This window comes from Cottoperca gobio, chromosome 7, assembly GCF_900634415.1.
Source record: "Cottoperca gobio chromosome 7, fCotGob3.1, whole genome shotgun sequence".
NCBI lineage: Eukaryota > Metazoa > Chordata > Actinopteri > Perciformes > Bovichtidae > Cottoperca > Cottoperca gobio.
In genome coordinates, this window is record NC_041361.1 from 552,536 (window position 1) to 560,561 (window position 8,026).

The following is an 8,026-nucleotide window of genomic DNA, read 5'->3' on the forward strand; positions in this document are numbered from 1 at the left end:
AGCGCACACTCGAGTGTTTTCTATTCCATTCATACTTTCATCTCTGAGGGACGAGGGCGTGTCGCTTCATTTCACTGCGCAGCCTCCACATTTTAATTATCCTCTTCTTCACCCCCTTCGCGTCGTTGTAAGTGAAGAGGTAGAGGAGGGGGACGGAATAAAGAGGAGAGAATGCAGTTTCTTTAGAAATGAAAGAAGGGCGGGGTGAAGAGAGAAGAGAAAGTGAGGCAGACATTCAAATAATATAATTTAACAGCTGAAATATACAGAATACCATTTAAAAAATGACCATTTCTTGAAATGAGCTATTTTGGATATTAACATTCTTCAATTATGAACCTTTATTTTTTTTATGAAGTTGCCAGAACGCTTTAAAAGTTCTTTATTTGATTAAAGACAGCGTTCTGTTATTCTACAGTTTATGTTATTTGCTTTTAAATAAATGTTTTGGTTAAACGAGGTCCCATCTCTGCACTCTTGTGATTTATTCTTATATTGGATTAATTATAGACGAACATAAATGTTCATAAGGATCCGAATCCAAAGTCAACGTGTGTCAAAGTGCTGATGAGACGTATATCTCCACATTTAAGAGCAGGTTAATAAAGCTTATATTTAGGGCTGGCTCAGGCATGCCCTGGATCAGCCCCTAGTTATAGGCTATAGGCTTAGACTGCCGGGGGACACCTCCCTGCTCTCTTCCTTCTCTTCCTCTCTCCTCCCCTCCCTCTCTTCTTCTCCCTCTCTATCTGTATGCATTAATGTAAATGTATGTTACTAACTCATCATCCAGGGCATCATCCCGGAGTGTCTGTCTCTCATGTGGCAGGTTGCCTCTGATAAAGTTTACGTCAGGATCATGAATCGTGGCTGCGCCTGCTGCCCTGGTCCTGCTGGACACCAGGAAGCCTTTTTGACATTTTCCTGGATTCTGAGGACAGAGGGTCTGAGGACAGAGGGTCTGAGGACAGAGGGTCTGAGGACAGAGGGTCTAAGGACAGAGGGTCTAATGACAGAGGGTCTAAGGACAGAGGGTCTGAGGACAGAGGGTCTAAGGACAGAGGGTGTAAGGACAGAGGGTCTAAGGACAGAGGGTCTAGGACAGAGGGTCTGAGGACAGAGGGTCTAAGGACAGAGGGTCTAAGGACAGAGGGTCTGAGGACAGAGGGTCTAAGGACAGAGGGTCTGAGGACAGAGGGTCTGAGGACAGAGGGTCTAAAGACAGAGGGTCTGAGGACAGAGGGTGTAAGGACAGAGGGTCTAAGGACAGAGGGTCTAAGGACAGAGGGTCTAAGGACAGAGGGTCTAAGGACAGAGGGTCTGAGGACAGAGGGTGTAAGGACAGAGGGTCTAAGGACAGAGGGTCTAAGGACAGAGGGTCTGAGGACAGAGGGTCTAAGGACAGAGGGTGTAAGGACAGAGGGTCTAAGGACAGAGGGTCTAAGGACAGAGGGTCTGAGGACAGAGGGTCTAATGACAGAGGGTCTAAGGACAGAGGGTTAAGGACAGAGGGTCTAAAGACAGAGGGTCTGAGGACAGAGGGTCTAAAGACAGAGGGTCTGAGGACAGAGGGTCTGAGGACAGAGGGTCTAAGGACAGAGGGTCTAAGGACAGAGGGTCTGAGGACAGAGGGTCTAAAGACAGAGGGTCTGAGGACAGAGGGTCTAAAGACAGAGGGTCTGAGGACAGAGGGTCTAAGGACAGAGGGTCTAAGGACAGAGGGTGTCGTATCCTGTACAGTCTGTAAACACTGAGACAAATGTATAATTTGTGATATTGGGCTGTATAAATACATTGATTTGATTTGATTTGATTTGATTTGATTTGATTTGATTTGATACAGTATTTACACATTTTATAAATATAATATAAGAATGTGCTGACAAAATGTATTTCCTGTACGCCTGAATTTAGCAAAAAATATTAAAAAGAATATCCGAATCCCCAAATTTAAAACTGATTATTTACCCAATAAATGTATATTTTAAAACATAAACATAACATAAAAGATATTGCATGTTAATTGATATTTTATTTTGTGTGTATATATAATTTTTCTTCACGTGTCTCTCTCTTCTTCAGATCGGTCTGTACTTCACCTGCACGTTTCTCTCTCACCTCACCACTTGCCATGTTTGACACTCTGCAGCAGGGTCCGTGCTGCTTCCTGGTGCTGCCGCCGCCTGTGCACGATACTGACAAGCGTTTCTGTTTACCCAACATGCACAGCGACACACAGGCTCAGTCACTTCCACCGGGGAGCGTTGTGGCTGTCGCTCCTGCCATCACTCAGTTGTCTGGTGAAGGGTTGAGCCACTACAACGCAATTACACATTCATTTCACCCTCGCAGCCAGCCAGCCAGAGAGCCTCCCCTCCCCCCTCGTGCTCCCCACCTCCTCCCTGCTCTTTTCTCCACCTTCCTTCATATTCCTGCAAAGCGTACCGTCTCCATCTCTCCCTGCTACGTCTGCTTCTTCCTCCTAAATGCACAAAGGACAGAAGCAGAGCTGGAGCGAGACTAGAGGGATGAGAGGGAGTAAAGGGAGTAAAGGGAGGTAAACAGCATGAAATAGAGTAACAGAGTAAGAATTGGGGGGGGGGGAAGGTTTTCTGGATAATGGTGTATTGATTTGGTTGAGCCTCGAGCATATAAGTGGGAGTGTGTGGGAGGAGAGCCGCAGCTCGCAGATGTCTTAAAACACCTGGCGGGATAAGTTGAGTTTATTATGTTCTCATAGAGACGGAGAGAGAGCATCTTTTGTAAACAAGACCTACAAAATATTTATATTTCAACATATTATATCATGTTAATAATACACGTATGTTTAGCTTTTGTTTTTAGCAGCTATCACTGTTTTCATTACTGCTTTCAGTTATTAGTGTTCTGTTTAAGGACAGGAGGATCTCACAACATGTTATTGCAGCTGAGTGTAAAGACAACAAGCATCATTCTGATTGTTTTTAATGCTTTTGTACAGTTATGCATCTCATGTACACATAATAAACAAAGTTAAAGATACATTTGACTGATCACAGTTTTTCTAATTATTATGAATTCTTTATGGCAGGATAATCCTGCAGTGAAAATCTGATATTGTGACAGCCCTAATTTCAACGTTGTATTGCAGCACTTCATCTAAAGTGCAGTTAGACGGGAATTTTAATTGGTTTTCATGTTAGAAACACGATCGCTCAGCTGTCTGCCAGAGCTGCACCACAATAATATCAAAGCTTGTGGCTATAAAAGCATTTAGACAGCGGACGGCCATCGGGGATCACATTAGGTGAGATCACATGTTGGGGGATGGAGTGGAATTAATGGGATTTTGTACGTTTTCTCTTCATAATGCATCGAAGTGTGTGTGTGTGTGTGTGTGTGTGTGTGTGTGTGTGTGTGTGTGTGTGTGGGTGTGTGTGTGTCAATCCATGCACATGTCCTCGTGAGCAAGTAGGTGAAAGATCATTAAGTACATTGCTGGGTGAAAGATATTGTCTTTATTGATCTGAAGATCCAGTGAAGATGAAGCATCATGATGAGAAAACTATGTGGGAATAATCTGGAAGCTCACGGCTGGAGACGTTCAATTAAAATCTGATTTAATATATTAATTTAATTGTTCAATTTAGCTCTCACTGAGCCTTTATGACTCACATATTCTACCTGGCTGATTTCAAATCCAAGAAATTTGCTTTAGTATTTTGGTGGTTAGACAAGAAACATACAGAAAAAATAAAGAAAAATAAAGATTCCTGTGATGCACAGGAGTGAGATTTGAGATGTGAATTCATGTGTGAAGACCAAGCGACCTAAAAAGAAAGAACAAAAGAAATGGCCTTAAACCTGAATTCTTCTGTTGGCTGCATAAAAAAGTCAGATTGTATAAAAGTCTATGAGAACATGTTTCTACTTCTCTGTAACCTCCAGCAGGGGGCGACTCCTCTGGTTGTATAGAAGTCTATGAGAAAATGTTTCTACTTCTCTGTAACCTCCAGCAGGGGGCGACTTCTCTGGTTGTATAGAAGTCTATGAGAAAATGTTTCTACTTTTCTGTAACCTCCAGCAGGGGGCGTAACATTTTGATGGCTTTATGTCTTGTTCAGCGTTCGGTTGTACTCAGCTCCACCCTCTCATGTCACTTCTGGTTCCAAAAAAACAAGATGGCGACGGCCAAACTGCCAAACAAGGCTTCCAAACGGTAGTCCAGAAGCTACTACGTCCACGTCCAGTATGCAGGGGGTGGTGCAGGCAGATGTAGGTGTAGGAGATGGAGACTCCATAATGTGGTCTCCAGATTAGCACTCAAACTAAACCTCTCTCTAAGCCTTCCTCCTCCCCAGCGGTATCGTGGTAATCACTTCTCCCTTTGGAAAATCTAACGCCCGCTGCACTTTGTTTTGTGTATTCCTTTGTTTCCCAACCTGCTGCTTCACCTCTCCTCCTCCACCCAGCTTTCTCTCATGCCTTCCCTTCACTTTCACTTCACTCCTTCCTTTCCATTTTCTCCTTTAGCTAATCTCTTTCTATGTTGTTGCAAAAATGCCACAAGCAGCTCTCAGCTGGTCCTTACTGACGATGTCCAGGAGCCAATTAAGGTCCTTTTTCCCATTGGACCATAAACCCCACTAACATCTGGCTTTTGTCTTTCGTTGGAAAGGTTCGACATTCATTCCAGGAACAAATGACACACTAAACTAAAGTCACACTATTTTGGACAATTATGATAAATTAATAACGTACAAAACACACAATTAATAAGCTCTCCCTCAAAGCTACCACACTCCATTAAAAAAACAGTATTTTCTTTTACACTGATCATCTTTAAACATCTTAAACAAGCGTCTTTGTTCGTCTCTCCACTGTTCCAACAATCACCAACTCTGGTGAAGAAGTAACGTGACGCACCAGAAAAATAAACAGAAAGGCAATCGTGTATTATTAGCAGATTCACATGTTTACACCTCATAAACGCACATTTTGGTGGAACAAAGGGTTTTATACGCTCATCTCGTTGGTCTCAGTCTGCATTGTATTGATTCCTTCTCATGAGATAAGGGCTGAAAAATGTATCTCGATTCTATTTACATTGAAATTTGGACTTGTGCAATATATATATCCCGGCCTACAAATCGTATTCTCATGTAAGACTAATGTTTGGAACACATCCTCACAAAATAACCACCATGATTCTAATAAATTCTTCAATGAAAATGAGAAAAACTATGCAAAAATAACAACTTGCAATAATAAAATCTGTCAAAAATAACAGCAATTAGATATTTTCTCGGAATTATTCAGCCCGAGGCGAGGTGTGTTGGTCAAAGACGACCCCCCCCCCCCCCCCCCCCCCCCCCCCCCCCCCCCCCCCCCCCCCCCCCCCCCCCCCCCCCCCCCCCCCCCCTGCTCTGTGTTAAGTCTGTCGTGGCACACGAGCAGAGCCAGATGAGAATTGGGAATAGAGGATATGGAGTTGTGATGAGTGAGGATTTGAGAACTGTGATGGGTTGACATGAGGGAATAACGCCCCTCGTCCCCCCCGGCCCGGCCCAATCACCCCGACTGCCATGAAAAGCCATTAATTTGTGTAGGAGGACTTACATGTCCCACATGCCAGTCAGTCTTTTATGATCGACAGATAGTTCACTTCTTCGTGCTGCTCAACAACTCTCAGTGTGACGGCTCTTCTCTCCCCGCTCACAAGAAGAAGGCCGTGCTGTTTACACCGTGTTACAACATCTCTCATACTTTAGGTCTTCTTCACCGCAGCATTTCTACTTTATTACAATAGTTAGATTAGATTTATTTATACAGGAAGTGTTCCAGAGACCACTATCTTGCAAGAGAACAAAAGATCTCAAGCTGACTTAAAATCCCACCGACACAGACACACTGTTTAAAGCAAGAACAAATAATATATAACATATCAGTCAGTAGAACTTTAAGGTCCATCAGAGGCTTTATTTGTACATTTTGTGTTTAAAAACATTGTCCAACCCGAACTCATCATTGACAGCTAAATTAACAGACCATCCTTGAAGGTGACTGTTGTGCACATTTCTAGAAATTCCCTGCAGGCGTTCTTGAGTTATTACGTTGAAGAGAACGGGACGGACCAACACCTGGAACACACGGGGGCTGTCACGGAGGTCTAGAGGTCAAACACAGACTGTAAGAGAGACTGTTTTAAGGCAAAGACGATCTTATACAACACGGTGTCATCAGCATAAGTAGGAACATCGCAGCGCTCAGCTGAAAAACATCTATATTATTTGTGTCTATAATGAAGAGCAGAGGGCCTAACATGGATCCCTGTGGGACACCTTAATCAACCATTTGGTAACTTTTGATTTGAAACCAACAGCAACATCCTTTTGAAAGCAACCAAATGTACAATATTCATATTGATATTAGGGATAACTACCTTTTTGTTATTATTGATCAGTTAGCAGCACAATGTGTGCTCGTGTTTTGTCTTGATGCGTGTTGATTCCTGTCTGGAGTCTATTTCCTCAGCTACTTAATTAAAGTCCACGCTTCTGCTGACGAAAGCTTCCTCCACTCAGCTACGATTAGATATAGTCACCGATCGCAGAGCCTCCTCTCAGTGGTCACGCAGGCTTTCCATTTCTTACATTCTTTCATTTATCCATCTCTCCACAGTCTAAGCCCCCCATCTCAGTGCCGCTTAGGGGCTGCAGGCCCTCATCGTTTTACTCTATGAAATCGCTTTCACACAGACCTCTCCAGAATGTGAATGAAGCTGCTGCTGACGGGCCCGTTCTCTACTACCTGTCAGTCATAACCCTGACTATCGTGGCAATCACGCCACGTGCACACCGACGCAAGCATGCACACACACATGTATGCAAAACACACACACAACGTGGCTCCTGCAGCAGTGTATTATGTCCTGGCAGTCTTTTCCTCGGAGCAGTAAATAAATAATGAGAACGCTGTTAAAATTCATCCAGTATTGCTCTGCTTGTGCCTTCTTGCTCTGCCTCTCTCTGAGGAGAAGGAAGGTCTCGCTTGAAAGACAGAGGCTGTTTTTCTTGTTATATCTTTTATTCCTTTTGCTTTAATCTCCCCACTTTGCACCCCCCCCCCTCTCCAGCTCCTTTACTTCTGCTTTTTATTCCCCATTAAAAAACTTCCTCTCTTTTTTCTTTAGCTACTTCTCTTTTTCTTTGACTCGTGTATACATAATACTTTACATTAACATTTGCAGATGAAAGCTTCCCTCGTGCATTTTGGCGACGCACAACTTGCAGGAATATTACAGGCCATTACATATTGCTATGCATTCGTGTTTATCACTCATGTAGAGTTGAGATCTGTGGACGTATACTAATGTCAGACTAAAGGTTGAGAAATAATCCTCCGTGCTCCCTGCTCTTTGTTCAGGCGGGAGTGAAAGTAGAACTCACTGGTGGATAATGTGAGGTGACAGATCATGACATGAGCTGTACGAGGCGGATGTGTCCGATTAAATGTGAGGATCTCTGCTTTCTTCTGTCTTGTGCAGCGGTTGATATTTCAGAGTTATTTCCACACAACACGCTGACCTTCCGTGTTGGGGATGAGATCAGACAGACTGGGGCCGACTGATGCAACAGATAACAAGAGCAGAGCGACGTCTGCCTGTGTAGTCGTGTGAGTGTAACTATGTGAGGCGCATTCAGTATGAGCAGCTCTGCAGCATTCTGAGATTAACTAGAATATGTGTGTAACTGTTGAACCAACAGCCAACATGGATTTCAAACAGCTCATGTTGCAAAACGGGAGTTTAACAATGTGTGTGTGAGAGAGAAAGAGCAGCAGGTAAACACAGAAACACTCTTTCACACATAGTTCCTGGGACATTTCAGGATTCACACATGCGATGCATTCAGGGACATTTCCGTCTTGCCATGGCACGGCCAGGACAGATGGAGCGAGGGACTGTCCAACTGATGGCGGTAATGCAACGCTTATGGATGCCAACCGCCATAAAACTCAACAGAAGAAGAAGAAGATGATGAAGAAG